This window comes from Prinia subflava, chromosome 4 (genome assembly GCF_021018805.1).
Source record: "Prinia subflava isolate CZ2003 ecotype Zambia chromosome 4, Cam_Psub_1.2, whole genome shotgun sequence".
NCBI lineage: Eukaryota > Metazoa > Chordata > Aves > Passeriformes > Cisticolidae > Prinia > Prinia subflava.
The window spans coordinates 30,989,228-31,008,289 of NC_086250.1; the positions used below are offsets into that span (position 1 = coordinate 30,989,228).

Here is a 19,062-nt window from a genome sequence, read left to right on the forward strand (position 1 = left end):
TGACCCTACTTGAAGAGATCCTCCTGTGAGCTGGTTATCCCTTTAGCTATCTCTTTGTGGATGTAAAGTCTACATAAAAACAGTGAGAACTAGGATAGACAAGGAATGATTAACTGATAACACTGACATAAGGATGCCCTTATAGTTTTTCTACCATGTCAGCCTGCAAAACAGTCATCAGTGTTTGACAAAACTTCTTCATAGTGGATCATACTTAAATGGGAATGTGACTTGCAGATCACATCTGTCCCTTATGGCAACAGCAGCACGTGTTTATATGGAAAAAATAACACTGGGAAAATATTTGCTCTATTCCTTGGTGCCATTTAATGTGATTTATTATTTAGGAGGAAAGGAAGTTCCACATGTCTGGTGTGTCCTTTGCACTGACTGCAAACTGGGAAAAACTGTTCTAAATCATGTGAGATTTGCAAGAACTAGAGATCCACATCTTGCTGAGTTCTGAGTACTTACAGGGATTTTTTTACATGCTTTCAGCTCATCAGAGGAAGCCAAGGTCAGTAGAATATCATACACTAGAGCAAGGAAATTAGTCTTTATACTGGACTATTTCTGGAGTAAGGAGACCAGACTTGCTTCATTTAAAATATACCTATAGTGACTGATCTCAAATACACTAAAACAAATGGTACAACTGGGTAATTGCCTTGGCTTTACAGAATACTGGTATGTCAGAGATCACTGTTTGAGAGCTGCTGGTACAATGCATTTATTTTAGAAGGTGCTAGTAGATACAATGAATTCAAACTAATGAGGAAATGAGCTAATAAGATGAATAAGATTCCTTGATTGATAACCAAGTTTTTCATACTTCTGGGTTTTAATTTTTTTTTTTTTTTTTACTAAGAACATTGTGGTTTTTATCCTTTCTGTTCTTTACAGCAGAAGTCAGTCAGATAGCTGAATCACAATGGAAATGCTAAGTCCCACTAGAATAGCACCTAGAATTTTGCTGAGTCATCAGATGCCAGTATGAAAAGTGGATTTTAAAACTCTTTTGATATTCATTCATTTATTCAGCATAGTTGATTTAAAGCTAAATAATCCCTGGCTGCTCATATAATGGAGCAACCCACTCACACCAAAGTATTCACATCTGCCTAGGTGTGAGAACTTTGCAATTTCTGCTGGCTATCAAACATTATGATGAGATTCCTTTAGTTATAAGACTCCAATCTCATCAATACAATTTTATCTTCCACTAGTTTATCATGGACTGTAGTTGTTTGTGTGGCCAGGGTGTCACTGCAGTCTCAAGGACTGTTCTGTGTGGCCACCAATATGTACAGTAACCACATTGATTGGCCCTTTTTGTCAAATTTGGTCAGAGCAGTCAATTACAGTGAGGGTGGTGTAAGATGACAGTATACCCTCAATAACTGTCAAACTGTGTCCAGCTAACACCCATGGGCGCAGCTCTGGGCAACAAATACATTGAATTTATTACCATTCACTTGTTTCACCATACTTGGTACTGCCGCTTGTCAGTGAGACCAAGTGATAAGGGAGAGAGAAATTATCGCTACATATCACTGGGGAAGAGGAGCTGCCTTGACCTAAGATGGAACATCAGCACTTTCTGAAATGTAAAATTCTTTAAGTTATCTTAGACTGCACAACCATCAATCCTAAGCCTTCAAATTCTGGGGCTTAATGATCAAAACTTAAATGCTAATGTTTAAAAAATTCTGCTAAAAGTAATAGCTAGTTTAAATTACAAAGGAAAGTTTTCTTCATAGAGTTAAGTCTCCTCAAAAAGGGGAAGGAGGGAGGGGAAGGTTATAAGGGAGGGATAGAGTCACATTTCAGAAGTTTTCTAGAGATGATGAACTTCTTGATAGACTGTTCTTGGGGAGAGATGAGAAGAATGAGATCATCTGCCACAGGTAGTACTTGTGGCCAGGAAGACAGAACCATCACAGAGCATTTGGTGGAGACTGGGAAATACGAGTCAATGGAGTGAGTAAATGAGAGGACAGAGCCCGTAGTGACCGACTTAATCCTGCAACGGTTCACACCACAGAGTATTAGACTTGTTTTCTCCTTTCCAGACTAAAGCACTCTCTATTCACAGCAGGTGATATTTGTCAAGACAGACTATACCTTGAAAATACTTTGTCCAAAAAGAAGCATATGATCAGTTAAGAACCAAGAAAATGACTTCACCGCTCGTGATTTGCTGCTTTTTTTCTGGCTACAGAAAATAAAACTAGGACTACAGTCTAGTGAGTTGTGTAGAGTATTCCTGAGCAATAATTAAACAGCCTAATAAAAGTTTGGCAAGTAAGTGTGTGGAGAAAAAATAGCCCAGTAGCTTTTATTACAGTTTCCTCAGATTTCTTCTGGCTGCTTCCTGCCTTTTTCAAATTTCTTCTGTTTCCTTCAACAATAGGCTTTTAGCTTCAAACTTGCTGCCAAAATAGACATTAAAAATCCTGAGTTATTTATCTGCTCCAATATACAAACACTTTCCACAGATGCTCTGCAAATACCTACACAGATAGCCCAAACAGTATATGTTGGCATTTTTCTTTTTATCCTTTTGGAGGGGTGACTATCACTTACTGTGCAGCCCAGTAACAGGACTCTAGTGACATTTTCAGAATGCTTCAGGTACCTTGAACAGCAGGTGGCAACCATGCTCCCTGCTCTTAAAACTTCCCCTAAGATCTCCTATCTCCCTCATCCTCTACCTAAAGCTGGAGGTACCAAATTTTGTCAGCAGTGTAGATAAAATTGAATGGTAGGGAAGTTTGAAGGAAAGGACTTGAACCAAGCCTGTGCTGGACAAGTTAGACAATTAGAGTGGTTGTTAATTGATATTTCTATTTCTGCTCACCTTCTGCCTTCTTAGGCTCACCAAAAGAGTTGTAGCCACATCTGTAGATGTACTCTGCAGATCACTGTGCAGACCCCACCCTTCCTTCTGCTCTCTCCCACTGTGCAGTGACATGTTACCTCAGATGTGAGACAGGGAAGGAGCTGTTTCCCAAGAAGGCTACTGTCCTTGAGGTCCAGCTGCCTGAGTTTTCTGTGCCCAGAATAAGTCCACAAAATGTCATGGGCATCATGAGACTATGATTACAGACAATATGGAAGTTGATATGGTTTTCCACAGAAATTTGATACATAATTATATCTCCAGAATTGCATTCACCAAGATACTATAAATCTTTATTAATAAAGAAAATAGGGCTTTATTAATGACAGATGGGGAGATTGGGTGCATCCTCAGCCAGTTTTCAGATTATATCAATCTGAATGGTGCAGATGATATGCTTGAGGGAAGAGAAGGGTGACTTTAACAGTCTGGAGACATGGACCCATGCAAACCTCATGAAGTTCCACAAGGCCAAGTGCAAGGTTCTGCAAATGGGTTGCAGCAATTCCCAATGTCTCTACAGACTGGGTGATGACCTGGCTGAGAGCAGCCCTGCAAAGGGCTTGGGGCTACTGGTTGATTGAAAAAGAGTACCTGATCTGGTAACACGAGCTTGAAGCAAAAGCCCTGCATTCTGGGCTGCAACAAAAGAAGCATGGACAGGGAGCTGATTCTGCTCCTCTACTCCACTCTGGTGATCCCATCTGGAGTGTTGCATCCAGCTCTGGGGTCTGCAGTACAAGGAACACATAGCCTCTATTAGCATTGCTCCAGAGGAGTGCCACAAAAATAATCAAATAGCCTGAACATCTCTCCTGTGTAGACAGCCTGAGAGAGTTAAGATTGTTTCTCTTGCACAAGAGAAGGCTCTGGGAGGAGTTTGTTGCATTCTTTAAGTATATAAACTTGGCTTATTAGAAAGATGGAGAAATACTTTTACCAAAGTATGTAGTGACAGGACAGGGGACAATGGTTTTAAATTAAAAGGGGCTAGATTTAGATTGGATATAAGGAGGCATTTTTTACTGTGAGATTGTTGACACACTGAAACAGATTGCCCTGAATAGCTGTAGATTTCCTGTGGTTGCAGGTGCTTAAAGACAGGTTGGATGGGGTTTTGAGTAACCTGGGCTGGTGGGAGGTGTCCTTGCCCATGGCAGAGAGGTTGAAACTAGATGATCTTTAAATTCTCTTCTAACCCAAAGCATTCTGTAATTCTGTGATGTTCTGGTGTCACAGTACCTCTTGCATAAACTGGAAATTCATTGTCACAGCTGTGGCTTTTCTTTAGCTCGTTCAATACCAGCAAAAAATTACAACAACTGTCTTTAGCAAATGCGAAGCAGAGTATCCACACATAACAGAATCCAGTGGGTTTTATCAAGTAGTTTCACAGAAATACAGAATCACAGAATTCTTAGTGTTGTAAGGGAGCACTGGATATCATCCAGTCCAAACCCCTGGGAAGGCAGGGTCACACAGAGCAGGTGACACAGAATGTATCCATCTGGGTTTCATTTCTCCAGAGAGGGAAACTCCACAATCTAACTGGGCAGCCTATTCCAATGCTCTGCCACCCTCAATGTAAAGAGGATCTTCCTCACATCGAGGTGAAACTTCTGGTTTAAGGCCTCCTCACCCAATCACTGGGCACCACCAAAAAGAGTTTGGAACTATTCTCTTTGGCTCCTGCCTTTGAAATATTTATGTGTATTGATAAGATCCCCTCTCAGTCGTCTCCAGACTAAACAGGCCCAGATTAAACACCCTCAATTTCTCCTTATAAGAGGGATGCTCCAGTCCCTTAATTACCTTTGTGGCCCACTACTGGACCCTCTCCAGTATCTCCTTTTCTTTCCTGTCCTGAGGAGCCCAGAACTGGACACAGCACCAGGACTGGCCTCTCCAAGGCTGAGCAGATGGGCAGGATCACCTCTCTCAACCTGCTGGTCACACTTTTCCCAATGCCCTCCAGGATATTATTGACCCTCCTGGTTGCAAGGGCACTGCTGGCTAATGGTTAACTTTTGATCCACCAATAAGATAGCCACATCTGTGGTTCTCCTGGTGTTGAGGAGAAAATCTTAAAATAGTCCTTGAAGTACAGCAGCCTATTATTGTTCTCAGTATATTATTATATTTTCCTGTATATAATTTAATAAACCTCTTTGGCCTACAACTTTCTGATGCTTTGAAAGAACTTGATCAAACTAACAATGTCTTTGAGAATACCAGTAACAGTGGAAATGCTTATGAAGTACTGTCATGGGTTGACATTAGACAAAATGCCAATGCACCCATGAGGGTATATTTTACCTAATGAACTCCTGTGAGATGTGGTCAAGAACAGAGCAGAGCAGGCCTAATACTTGAAACAGACAGACAATTTATTATACTACATAACAATGGACAATAGACAAGGAAAGAAAAAACCCAGCCACCCAAAAGCAGAAGAGAAAACCTCCCAAAAACACTGCTTCTCCTCCCCCCAATTTCCATTCCATACATGCTCACTCAGTTGACTCTAGCACATTACCTTCATCTACTTGCTTAATCCCTCAACAACCCTGGGTTCCTAATCCAAATCATCATCCTTTAAAATTCAGACAATCCACATTCCATCCAGGACGAGAGGAGTCTCTCTCGCACCACAGACCGCCCCCCCCCACAGGAAACACAGGTCCACCATCCCGTGTTCCCACGTCACCCATGGCACTGCCTCGAAGAGTCTGCCAGGGTGACACCCTCCTTTCCATGTCCAGCACTCTCACTGCCGTCCATGGACCTGTACTGCAACAGGGCTCTTTTTAAGGATGTTTTGGCCAAGTACCAAAAACCAGCCATCTTCTCATTTTGGGACTCAGGTCCCCCCCATTTACCCCTGGGGCCGGGGGCTCCAAGAAGCAGGCCAGAACGTCTCTGGGTTTGAGCCAAAAACATCCACCCAAACACAGTCTTATTTATAGTCAGGAGGGTCCAGGGTCCGTCTATGGCTATCATTATGCAAGAAAAGTCCAGCCTCATAGGCCACTCCTCTTCATTCTGGCAATCGAAGGGGCTTCTTTTCATCTCACATTACCCTCTCGGTCCCAGGCTGTCCTCTCTCTTCTAAAACCACCAACTATGAGAATACAGCATCCAGGGATAACTCTCTTCTGCCTTAGAAAGAGTTAAAAGCTTTATCTCCCAGCACCAAGGTCAGGCACAGGCGATCGCAGACACTGCAGTTCTCACAAGCAGCTCCAACTCGGCACCTTCTCTCTGTGGGGGGAGGAGAGAGACGGGACCGGGGGGGGGGGGAAGGGGGGGGAACGGGATGGGACAGGGAGGGGGACGGAAGGCACCTCCAAAGTTCTCCCTCCACCCCTCCATTCTAGATGGAAGCTGGACCAGCTCCACTCCAGCTCCCTCTGTTCCCCACCCCGAGGCCCACCTTGCTCAGCCAGGCCCACCTTGCTCCCCTCCCCCACCCGGCCTAGCCAGGCCTGGGCAGGGGAAGAGGAGAAGACGCTCCCTCTCCGAAAGCAGAGCAGGGAAAGAGGGAGTCCTGCTGGGAAATCCGGCTTTTAACCCCTCGTGTCCTCAGAGGCGTGTCCAACCTCTTAGTGGCCAACAAAGGTGCCAATACTCAGACCTAAGGACTGATTGGTTTGACCACTACTTCCAAAAAAACTCACTTCCCTTCAAACCACGACAAGTACTTAGAAGGGCAACTAGATATTCTCCAATTATTCCTTGGTAAATGGTACAGTTAAAGTGTAGTGCTGTACATTATCTCAGGTCTTAAGCAAACACAATTTTTGTATTCAGTTCAGAGGCCAATGACACTGGATTTATGTTCTTAAGGTCATAGGCTAGGAATGGACAAAGAAGCCAAGACATGCCTATTTAATAGATAGGCAGGATATGATATGATGTAATGTCTCTTGTTAGACAGAAAACCCAGAAGTTTTTATTTCATCCATCATGCACTTTCAACCTTGCCTGATTTTTAGTTATATCATATGGTGTGATAAAATGTGTCGCTTTTTCCCCCCACAAGTCTTGTGCAATGTCTTGCAAAAGAAGTTACTGTAAGAATTTGCCCTAGAGGCAACCAGCAACCACCACTTAACACCAGCAAAAAATTGCTATTGATCCCTGCTAAGCTTACACCTGTGGACATCAGAGGGAGCAGTTTGTCCTTATTTCTTTTTAACCATTTAACATTTGTTAGAAGATCAGAATTCTTAACTGTTTTAAAGTGAATTATGTCAATAATTATATGAAATATTTAATGACCCTTGAAGAAAAAGGCAGTAAGTGCAAACAGTGTTGTGGTAACAGATTTTTTCTGCTCTTTACCAAGATAAGGGATACAAAATTCATTTTTAAGTTAATTTACCTAGTGAATAAGAATTTTTGTGATCTAGTGCAGTTTTCCCACAGCTCTGTTCTGCAGATGTTTTGTCATAATACACATTTTCATCTTAAGAAGAGGCACCAGAACCTCTCATAAGGACAAAGTAGAGTTTAACTGCAAAAATGTTTGGCCATATAAAGTAATGCCTTTCCATGACAATATTTAGTTCTAAATTACACCATAAAAGATATTTCCATTAAAAATGTTAGATATTAGCTAAATATATAAAAAATTATATATTTTTTGTATATATATATATATATAAAAGTTTAGGATCACATTTCCTTCTTGAGGAGGAAAGAAACATAATATAACATATTGGGATCAGAGTTATTATTTTAGTTCTCTCAGCATTAATGTGTGGTCTGATGTGAAATACACAGCAGCAGACAAAACAGAGACATTACTCACTCTGCTTCAGTTAAAATATTGCTACATATATTGCTTTTATTTAGGTTGTAATAACTACTGGAGACATCAACTAGCTCAGGACTCCACGTAGGGGGGGATTATTCAAGACATACAGCAGAATTAGAATTAGCTTTACCTAGTTTCCACTGTCTGAAAGATGGACAAGAGGTGTACAGTCCCTATGCATACTTCCTCTGCAGTGAAGAGAGAAAACAAGAGAAAAAGTAGATTTAATTCACTCCATCTAATACATATACTATGAAGGAGTTGATTCATTATTTGAAGATGTCTATTTATCTCTGCCAGTTACAGGGAAAGCCTAAAAAACTATGTAACTCTAATGTTATACTTAACTTTTAGTTACCTATATTATCAAAGATAAATTACTTGCTAGATTACAATTGTTATTCAATTTTTATTAAAACAAATAGATGGAGAAAATAGATTATGAAAAAAGTGGAAACCAACAGTAACAGCAGTCAAGCAAAATATTTATAGGCCTGAAGCTAAAGCATAAAGTACATTATTAATACACGAGCAGTATTATATACTGAAGGCACTTTTTGCTTCATTAAAATGCATTACTTGATTTCCTGCATCTGATGGAAAGTACCCAACTGCTCTGAATAGTCAAACACTTAAATTTATCTAACTTTTATATTTTTAACCTACCTTCCTCATAACTTCTTTCCTTCTCACAGAAATTCCTGGTATTTCTGAGTTTCCTTTCCTCCCCTGTTTGGTTTCTTGGTGAAACTTACTCAGCCTTTTGGAGCTCAACTTTGTCGGGGCCCCAGTTCCCCAAAGAGAAGCACTGGAATGACTCCTTGTGGTCCATATACTCCTAAGTTGCCACAATAATCAAAAGACTGTGGCCAACCCTGCCACACGTCCAGGTTGCTTCTCAACCATCACTAATATTGAGGAATTCCTTGGTCTTCAAAAACATAAATTAAAATCAGTTCCATAGTTTCAATGGAAAACTTGAAAAATTTAACCAATATGTCTTTCAACTCCAGGCATCTCATGTGCACACTTGTTGTTAACTGCATGACTCTGAAGAGTTTTAGAATTTGGGAGTTGCCTTTTCTAGGGATTGTATTAAAGAGCCTAACTTCACATTTAATTTCCAATCTACATTAATTTATAGAGGAAAAAGAAAAAAAGACCACATCCCAATGTCAAACTGCCACCCTCTGATATATTTTTAAAACAGAAACAAAAGCAAATACATGTAAAAGAAAACAAAGAAGTTCAATATGGAATGCTTTGTTGGATCAAAGCACTGCCTGACTCTATTTGTCTTTAAAGTCATCAAGAATTTCAGTTACAGCTAATTCAGCTCAATGGGGGGTTGTTTTGTTTTGTTTTCTTTTCTACTTCTTCTTAGTAAGAACAACAAGGTTAAGGAAAAGGAAAAAGTTCATCATTAGAATAACCCCAGATCTCAATGTTCTTGATTTATAATAAAATATTATAAATACAAAGTTTAATGGACAGATTCTCTCTTTCACTACAAGTGAAGGTGTATTTTGTGTGAAGTCTTCATACTAAACTTCTTTCTAATGCTATTCACATAGAAGGGCTGTTCACTGGCTGTTGCTAAACCTCTGTAGCAGGACAGGGCAGTGACCACAACAGAGGAAGGAAAAAAAGAAAAAAAGGTAGAAAATCAAACAAACAAAAAAAAATTACTGCTTAAACTGAGAAGGAGCTTTAGAGTTCAAAGACATAGTTTTCATGCCGTGATTGTATTTCTAGTCACATTTTCTTTATAAGTTTGTAAATATCTAAGAAATTAATATAATTTGTGCAGCTGTTGGCCTATCAATATGCAAATGCACATGATGTAGGAGAATAGTATTTTAGAAGAGTTTTTATCCTAATTCTTGGTATCTTTTCAGCAGAAACCAGTTGCCAAGATAAAGATATTGTCCCAAAAGGGCTGTTTCAAAATTGGTATGTATAACATTATCCAGTGGTTTTGTGATGGGATTAAATATCCACTGAGTACAAGGTCAAGTCTACAAAATGAATTGACTTGTGACCTACTTTGGATTTCAAATTGCTCCACCAAGGCTAGGTAGCTCATTGTACATTGTGTTTTACTTCTCAGTCATACATCTGTCTGAAGTTTATGGACTTTCTATACCAATAACCCTTGAAATATATTAGAAAAGGGGAAAGCAAACTGTTGGATACTGTTCCTTTCTACCTATCACAGTATTGTCTTCTGACCAACTGGTCTCCAGTACTGCAGTATTCAGAAAGGACTGAAGTCCTGAGAGTTTGCAGAGCCCAGCCAATTTCACATTTTTAATTTCAAATCTATTTTCTTAAAATGATCAGTTGTCAGGTTACCTTAGTCCTTTGATAGCTTGCTGTAGAACCGAAATAAAACAAGTCATGCATGCTCTCTGTCGTGAACATAGCCTGGGAGAAACTGGCCACAGATTCAAGCAGTGCTTTTGCAGGAACATACTGTACCAGATCTCCCAGATATTGTGAAACTAACAAGAGGCTTAAATTTCAAGCTTTTTAGATGACTGTCCCTTAGCCAGAAACAATGTTGCAGTTAAACCTTTTCCTCTAGGCATTCAGGGAATAGAGGAATTGTCATTATGTTGACGAATGACATGCTTCGAGTGTATTACCACATGCAGAGATGGATAAAGTGTGAGTTATCTACTGCCAAAACCTTGGTTGGAGTATTGAGTAGAACAGTAGAATATGCCATTGTTTGGTCTACATTTTGAATAATTGTCTCAGATACTCAAATAAAATATGTTTAGACAAACATAAATCTATTTGAAAGTTATATTGGCTGATGGTATTTTTTGTTTTCATGGTTATTGTTTTTGTGGTGCTATACATCTTCCCATCTTTCCCTAGAGAGAGATGTAGTGACAATATACATTCCAAAACTGTTGAAAGGTTTAGTGCTAAAAATTATGGTTCATTTAAGAAAATGACAGTGCAAAGCAGCACGCTCCTTCCCTAGGTTCAGGAATGCCTTTCAGCACATCTACATGTCCATTATTAGATGGACTCGTTGAAAGTAAGGAATATTGAACGCTTCCAGCATGGTTGTACAAGATGGAACAGTGGGTTTAAAGAGAGAAAATACTGTTCTATTTGCATAGCTGTTGAGGGAAGAGTTTGATGATATTGACCATGTTCATGTGCCTAGAAAGATTTTTGGTTCTATCACTTTTTGAGGATAATGTCTTCATGAGTTACTGTTCAGATACTATAGTCTCATTCACATTTGTTATATGGACACCAGAAGTTATTGCTTACACCTGAAAATTATTTTTCCAGTAAGATAGTATAAGACAGACTGTACAGAAAACCAGGAGAATACATCCTTCATGGATGAACTAAACCCTTTTCCACACCCTTACCTCCCTTGATCTCCTAGGGAAAAATTTGCCTCAGAGGTTCCTTATGTATTAATTTTTGCATTTCTTTTTAATACGAGTCAATCTATGCAGATGCAGAAATGTACTGAATTAAGTCTACCAGAGACAAGGACTGAAAAACAAAAAAAGCCAAATATAACTATGGAGTAAATGAATGCTCTTGATAAGGAGAAACATTCCACCCTTAGCAAAGTATTTTACCATACTAGTTTGTATCTGAGGTAATAGGGAGAAAACACTAGACAAGTAAAAAGTAGGAGAAAGAAAGTGAAGCAAGAATTACTGATGGTGTGATGGTGTAAATTTAAGAGTAAATGCTCGAAAAGTTTTGCTGTGCTATTTGTATATAATCTGAAGAAGCAAAACTAGGCATTGTATACTGGTATGAAATTACAGGTTAACTTCCCAATAATGCTTCACTCACCTGTAATTTGACTTTGTTTTTTAATGAACATGAATTAGTCTTTCAACAGAGGTATAATTTACTCCATGTAACTGTTGTGTTGTCACCCAGTGCATTTAAGACACATAGTTTTCACTTTCATGAATTGATTTGCTTTCTGCAAAGCAGAAAGTCAGGTACCTCAATTCAGTTGAGATTTAAAGCCAAAACTTGTTCAAATACTGGCAATACAAAACACTCCTAAGAGAATACAGAAGTTTGTTTAATGGTGATGGTGTTTGGTTGCTTTTTCCCCTGGTGGGAATGTCTGTCTCAGGCTTAAACCGCACAGCTGGGAAAGACAACCTCAGCCTCCAACCCAGGCTGCCTGCATACAGAGATTGCATTTGTCAGCCAATGTAATACGTGCTAAAGAAGCCAGAGATTTCATGACTTTCAGCTCAAAAGAGCCTGAGGCAGCCTCACTCAAGACTGTGTAACATGTGCAGAAGAGATCAGACAGTTCAGCCAAAGGCAAACAATAGTATACTGGTTTTACAAATGCAGAGTACAGACTTAGAAGCTTTGTGCTATCCCTTCAGAGCAACACCATTTTGCACTGGTGAATATTAGCTAATTAGGTATATTAGTTCAGAGCTGGTACAGTGTGGCACCAGGATAGTCTACTCACTACTAGTAGCTTACAGCCAATTTGTTCTCACAGACAAGCAACTGAACATAGTGTAAAAGAAGGAAACTGAGAACATGTATTATCAGTGCAGATTATCTGGGACTAATCTAACACACAGAGTGTAAGGCTTTCTGTGCTCACATTTAAGCCATGAGCATCTGGTCTTGGCCATATTTGGTCTACTACCGATGAATGGAGAAATCTGTCATCTGTGGATACCCTAACAGAACTAATATCTTCCAAATAAATGTCTGAGCAAAATAAATGACTAAGGCAAAGCTCTGTTCATTGCACTGCTCCAAAAATAGGTGTATATTAAAATAGAGTCAAATGTTATACAAAGTGCCCTGGCAACAAGAACTAATATTGCAGTGAGTTGTAAGTCCCAGGAATGCAAAGAAGGTTGGGCAAACAAACTGGACTGCTCAGTTATAAACATGGGCTGCTGCTGCAAAGAAAGGCAACAACCATACTGAAACATGAGAAAAACCTCAGCATGCTGCAAATCTAATGTAGTACCTTCAGGCAAAATACTGCAGAGGAAATCAAAGCTTTGTAACTTGCAGACAAAGGAGATGGGTAAGTTTAGCTGGACCAGAGAGGCACAGCTAATAGAGTGGGGACAGCTTCCAGAATGTGATGGCTTTTCTGGAAGGATGACATAAGGATTTTCTGAAAGGATGACATAAGGATTTTCTGGTGACAGGGAGAAGGAAGAAGACTAAAAGCTGTGAGCATTTTAGTCTCTCCTTTTGTTCTTGTCAGACCCTTACTAGCTGTGCGTTATAAAATATCACCTCTAATATGCTGTGGTTGCATATAGCGCCCTGCCTATTTCCCCAGCTGCATCCCTTCAGCATGTGTTTCAGTCATAAAAATAACTTAATACACTGATCTGATAAAAATATTTAGATAACTAGTAATTCTGTCTAATAAATATTTCAGATCCTTCTCAAAAAGATTATTTTTATTAGAAGAAAACAATCTCGATGGAGTTCACCTGAAGGAGTATCTCCATGACTGTAGAGTCGGCGACAAAGTATCTCTATAAGCAAAGTAGCAGGGGTAGCAGGTGGTTTATTGTGAGGGCCTTGCTTGTAGCTGCTGGGCACAGCTAAAGCAGTCCAGGAGAGCAGGAACACAGGAACAGAGAGCGAGGTCCCGAATACCATGCATTAAATATCTTTCCAAGTTGAATAGTCTGTGTTGGACCAACCAATCTAATACAAGATAACAACATTTACATACAGCCAATAAAAATGTCCCATTAACTAAGGCAAGCAGAAGGGGATTGTTTAATCAAGGGGGCTGGCCCTCAGCTTAGCACATCGTTGTTCACAAGCTGATGGCTCTGTACCCTACACCCTAAATTTCAAAGCATGCTTTCATTTCTATCTCCCTTGTTGAACTCAGACTCCCAGAATCTAAACCACCATATTTGCAAGGTCTTTCTACTTCATCCTTCCCAACATTCACCCACACTGTGCTTTCCACATGGATGCTGAGACTGAATACAGCAATGCCACTCAGAAATTTTACTTTGGAGAGAAGCACAGCTACACTAACTCATTTCATGAGACATGGTTTGTGGTAATGCATAGCCTCCTTTCTGGAGGTATTAGGTTGGGTATTCTGTCCCAACCAGTCCAGGAACACTTATTTACACAAACATACTTTAAATCAGTTTTTTGTGGATGTTAGTTATGCATATCAGAACTTCTGGGTGCCCTGGGAACCAGTTAGTTAATATTCTCTCTGATAAACTTGGGTTATCTGAACTATTAATTAGGAAAGGCCAGTCTAAGGCTCAGATTCAGATGTAATAATTCTTAGGAAGATCTCTGTGAACTGTGTGGCTATTGACCTAGCTGCAGATTTATATACAGGTTTATCTTTAAAGGGTCAGTCTCTTCACATCTGATTTTTCATAGTTTTACGACTCACAGTTACCAATAAAGAAAATAAATGGAATTTTGGCACAATTGGTGAATGATGAAATAAAATTGTTGGTTTGTGTATTGATGTAGAAAAATTAGTCAGAGACAGAAGTTACAAGAATTGCCAGATATGTGCACACCCTTCATTTTAGCAAAAATACTCAGATATTTTCATAAAAATGAGAATTTTTGGGAAGAGCTACCTATTTTCCCACTAAAGATATAAGGATCATTAGTAGAAGCATACAGCAATCCAAACATTAGGTTACGGTTACATAAATATATTTTTGTTCGTACAAAGCACAAAAAAAAGTTAGTCAACCATCAAGATAATGATTCCACAAGTTTCTGGAAACAATATACCTGCTCCACACAAGAACTGTGAATTAAACAAATAGTCTGGATGCTAATATGTTTACACTAGCTACAGAATCAGATATATATCAGATGCAGCCATGATGCTCAGAAATTATTTCTCCCTTTCAGCTTTATTTCAATGGTTTGTTTTTTTCTCATTGTAAGTACCCAAGACCTACCCATCATTCTATGGCATCACTAGATCTATCTTCAAGCAAACTATGATCTTTTTCTTCTTAATTTTCAAGTAAGCTTCTCATCATAACATCAAATATGACTGAAAAAAAAATCTTATGTCAATTATCTCTATTACCTCTATTCATACACAAGACTGTTTTACCTGCTTCTGAATAGAAATGTTTTGAACACCTTTGCAATAAAGTCATATAGTGTTATATCATTGCCTCCACAAAGATAAAACCAGGAAGCAGATAACAATTGACACCTTTATCATGACATGGATGAATATGTTATCTCCATGCCTCAGAGGACCTTAATATTTACCACTATTTTTTGTAACTACAACATTTCAGGAAGAGCAGGGTAGGGTTTCTGCCACCCTTGAAAATAAATACTTATTACCTTTAATACAACAAGTGTTTCATTCCACATTTTCTAATTTATAATTATTTCTGCCTGATAATAAAAAATACTTTGTCTTCCTCTGAATAAATCTCAGTTCCCATCATTATGTGTTGCCAATTTAAGAGAAAAGAGTTGTCAACAAACACTGAACTAGCTGCATGATCCTGTGTCCACAAAGTACAGTATCACCTGATTTTCTGAAGAATCTTGTTTGAAACTACATTACTTATAAGGTGACCTTTATAGCTCTATTGACTGTGAAACCAGAAAAAGTGCCTCATGGTCGAATTTGTGTGACATGAGCCATATGACATCTCAGAGTAATTTAGTGCTGAACTGGATCACAAGAATTTAGAAAAAGATTTTTTAAAGTTTTATATAAAATTACATTATAATTAAAGATATTAGTGATGAAGAAGTTTGACTACAGTGGTGGCAAAAAAGTACAAAAGATATTTCTACCATCTCTCTCTTCCTGGAGTTAACCTATAGTCAGTGTTCTAACTTTGCTTAATAAACTGAAAAACTCTGCTGTTGAATTCGTTATTGAGCCTTCACATTATTTGTAGATAAGCAGCTATATAGAACTTGGATGTCAATATACTGAGTATTTTCTCATTCTTTGATTATTTTGTGTTAACATTCTTGGAAACTTCTAGTTTGTATACACCCTTTAGTTTTGAAAATACAAGACCCAGTGCCTTTTTTTAATAAAAGTCTACCTAGAATGAGATGAAAGTTTTAAATACTTTGATTCTTTGTTCTTTGGAACACCACTTGGGGACCCCACTCGTATATAAGCCTAAGCCATGTTTGGTATATGATAATATCTGCCTTTGCCTAAGAAATGTTTGAATGTTTGCACTCATGTGAGTAAACTGAAAGCAACTGAAAGCAACAGTTTCAGAGAATTGTTTCAAATTTCTTCTGAGAAGTCATATAGCAGTTGTAGCCATATTTTACACTTTTTTATCACTGTCTGTGTCAATTAAATAGTTCATACACCTCCATAGCAAAAATTGTCATTTCTAAATTTCTTCAGGTAGAAGAAAAAAAGCAGACAGTGTCTACTTTGGCCTGCAGTACACCCCTCAGTACCCTAAGAAGAACTCAAATTATCTCAAAAGCTAACTACTAAAAAAAGAGAGAAAATGTATATTTTAAACATTTAATTAATATATAAATCAGTAATTGTTCTGAAAAGTATTTCTAATGAGAAAGGCAAATGGAGAGAAATATTTTATGATGCATTTATAAGCACAATCGGGCAGCTACTTTTCCCCCAGAAAATAAGATCTAATAATACTGAAAAAAAAAAAAAGAAAAAAAAAACCAAAAAAAAAAAAAAAAAAAAAAAACACCACCAGCTCCTGTGAACTACATATTCCACTAAGAGACAGTGACAGCAAACCATACCTTTTCATTTCACCTATTGCTCTGATCAGATATAAAAAAAGATTAATTTAAATTTGACATATACATACAAACAAAAATAGAAAGGATTACTTTGGATATGAATATAGAAATTATTTGTAAGGTGAAATGGCTAATGTCTTTTTCCATTCTGTCCTCCATTTTTTTTTCTTAAAAGGGAAAAGTAGAACTGTTGTTACTGAGGTCATGGTGTCTATAGGGATTAACAGAAATTTCCTAAGGTCATTTCTGTAATTTGAAAAAATATTAGTAACATTTAATTAATAGTCTCAGTGAAAACAGATTAAATTGACCTTATTGAGTTTCTAGCCATCACTTCTTACATTGCTTCTAGCACCTTTGGGATTCCATGGGAAGTTATCACAGACACATTTAACTGAGGCAATTTAATATTTCCCATAGACAACACAAATCCATTTGCATTATTATCATGAAATGAAACCTTATTTCAATAACATTTAACATAATTAAAATCTATGAATATCTATTGCAGATTATATTACGAGAGAAACAAAAGATTAAATATTAGACTGATAGTTCTGCTTGAACATACACATTTTTATTAAAGTTGCCAAGTGACTCTATTTTTCATTTGTGCTTGTCAGATATGTTTAGTGTACTGTTTGCATTGGATGTAGGTGTGAGGGTGTTGGCAATGAGGGAGATGCAGCAGGTGACCTGGAAAACTGGGAGCTGCTCTATGGCAGACACGGCTGGATTCAGCCAGGTCCGACAAGGACCACCCCCCCTGGACACGGCTGATCCTGTCAGCTAAACTAGTGGCACTTCTGAGAAAACACATTCAAGAAAAAATAAAATACCTCTCAGGCAGTGAGGACTGAGGAAGTACATGTGTAAGAAGCAATCCTGCAAATCCCAAGGCCTGAGCAGATGGAGTGGGAGGAGGTGCCCCAGGTGCTGGAGCAGGTTTGCCCGTTGTTAATCGAGTGGGTCGTGGTGGAACAGGAATTTCCCTGCAGCCTGTTGAAGACCCCACATCAGAGCAGGTGAATATTCCCTGAAGGAACACTGGCCTGCAGAGAGGAGCCCACACAGGAGAAGGTTTATCCTGAAGGACTGCAGCCTGTGGAGGATTCAGGCTGCAGAAGGGTTGAAGCGTGAGGAGGAAGGAGCTACAGAGAGAAACTGTTATGGAATGACTGCAACCCTCATTCCCCATCCCCCTGCACTGACTGCTCAGAGTGTATAAAGTATAAAAGAGCATGACAGTCTAGTTTTGGTCTTTGTATCTCACCTACCTGCTGCAATTTTAATTGGCAAAAAATTAATTTTCCCCGAGTCTTTTAAGCCCAAAATGATAATTGACAAGTGATCTTCCTATCTGTATCTTCACCTATTCTACCTTATTTTCTCTCTTATCCTGTCGAGTATGGTAAGTGACATAGCAATTAGGTGAGTGTCAGGAAGGCAGCCAAGGTCAACCCAGTCCCCACTGTATGTTGTCTTCTGGGTACAATGTGTTTGATTAGTAGGGCTCAAGCTAGAGTTGCTAAAGGACATTCCAGTGTGAAAATCCCATTGAAGTAAATACTTGTGGCATGAAATCAAAATGCAGAAAGTGAGGAAGTAAGAAAATGGGGAAGAAGCCACATTAACCCATTTTAGGGTCTAGATTTCAGATGGCGAAATGTAGTGCTGTGGTTTTAATTTTTCCCATTTCTCTTGGAAAATTAATTTTCTTTTTCAGAACTTAACTAGTGAAACCAAAGTCTCACAGAAGGGCAGCATTTGTTGTTATTAAATAGGTACAGTAGCAATATCCACAAATACACAGTTTCTAGTCACTATTACATATGCACTGCACTGATTCACATACATATCAATACAAAACTCATGAAAATGCATATCCATGGGAGGATGAGTACTTATATTCCTATTTTGTATTCAAACACTTAAATGAATGGCTTGTCACTGCTTAATGAATTTTCATAATTTATATAATGAAACAAAAATTCTCTGCATGCAAACACAGTACAAACAGACAGCTTGCAAAATACCACAACTGATAAGTTATAAACAACTAAGTGAAGATATTAATTTAGATAAACTGAGCTGGTTGAGTCAAAAATATACTATATGATAACTTACCTTATATGCTTAGCTCTTCAGATGCTATTTATAGTAATTTTAGCAAGTGTAACATATTACTTCAGTTGGAGAAAAATGTATGGTTTAACAAGAATATATAAAAGATGCAGCCATGATGCTCCCCTAAAAAGAACAGCATATTTCCAACACACTTTATTAAGCTAAATTACTGGTAAGGTTCTTAATTTTGGTTATAGCTGACCAGATTTCCAGCTGTTTAGATTGCTACTATTTTTCAAGTGCGTGGGAATTTAGAAAACAGTTCACGAAAAGCTGATCTAAACAGGTATATAAATTACTCTTTTGGGAAGCTGTGTTGTAAATTTGCTAAGTTGGATTGCACACATCAGAGGTTCTTTGAGCTGTGAATTCCCTAAGAACTAAAAAATGGAGGAAGTGATTGATAATGTAATGCCAATGCTTTCCTTCA

The 19,062-nt window shown here is 38.5% G+C and overlaps 1 long non-coding RNA gene across 1 annotated transcript; it reads right to left on the minus strand.

Moving 5' to 3' along the window:
- Positions 1-5,265: 5,265 nt before the first annotated feature.
- LOC134549351 (uncharacterized) lies at positions 5,266-6,584 on the minus strand. The gene is made up of 2 exons (XR_010080072.1): positions 6,355-6,584; positions 5,266-6,061 (listed from the first exon to the last, which is right to left on the minus strand). It is a non-coding gene; the product is annotated as an uncharacterized LOC134549351 (long non-coding RNA).
- Between the last annotated feature and the right edge of the window lie 12,478 nt (positions 6,585-19,062).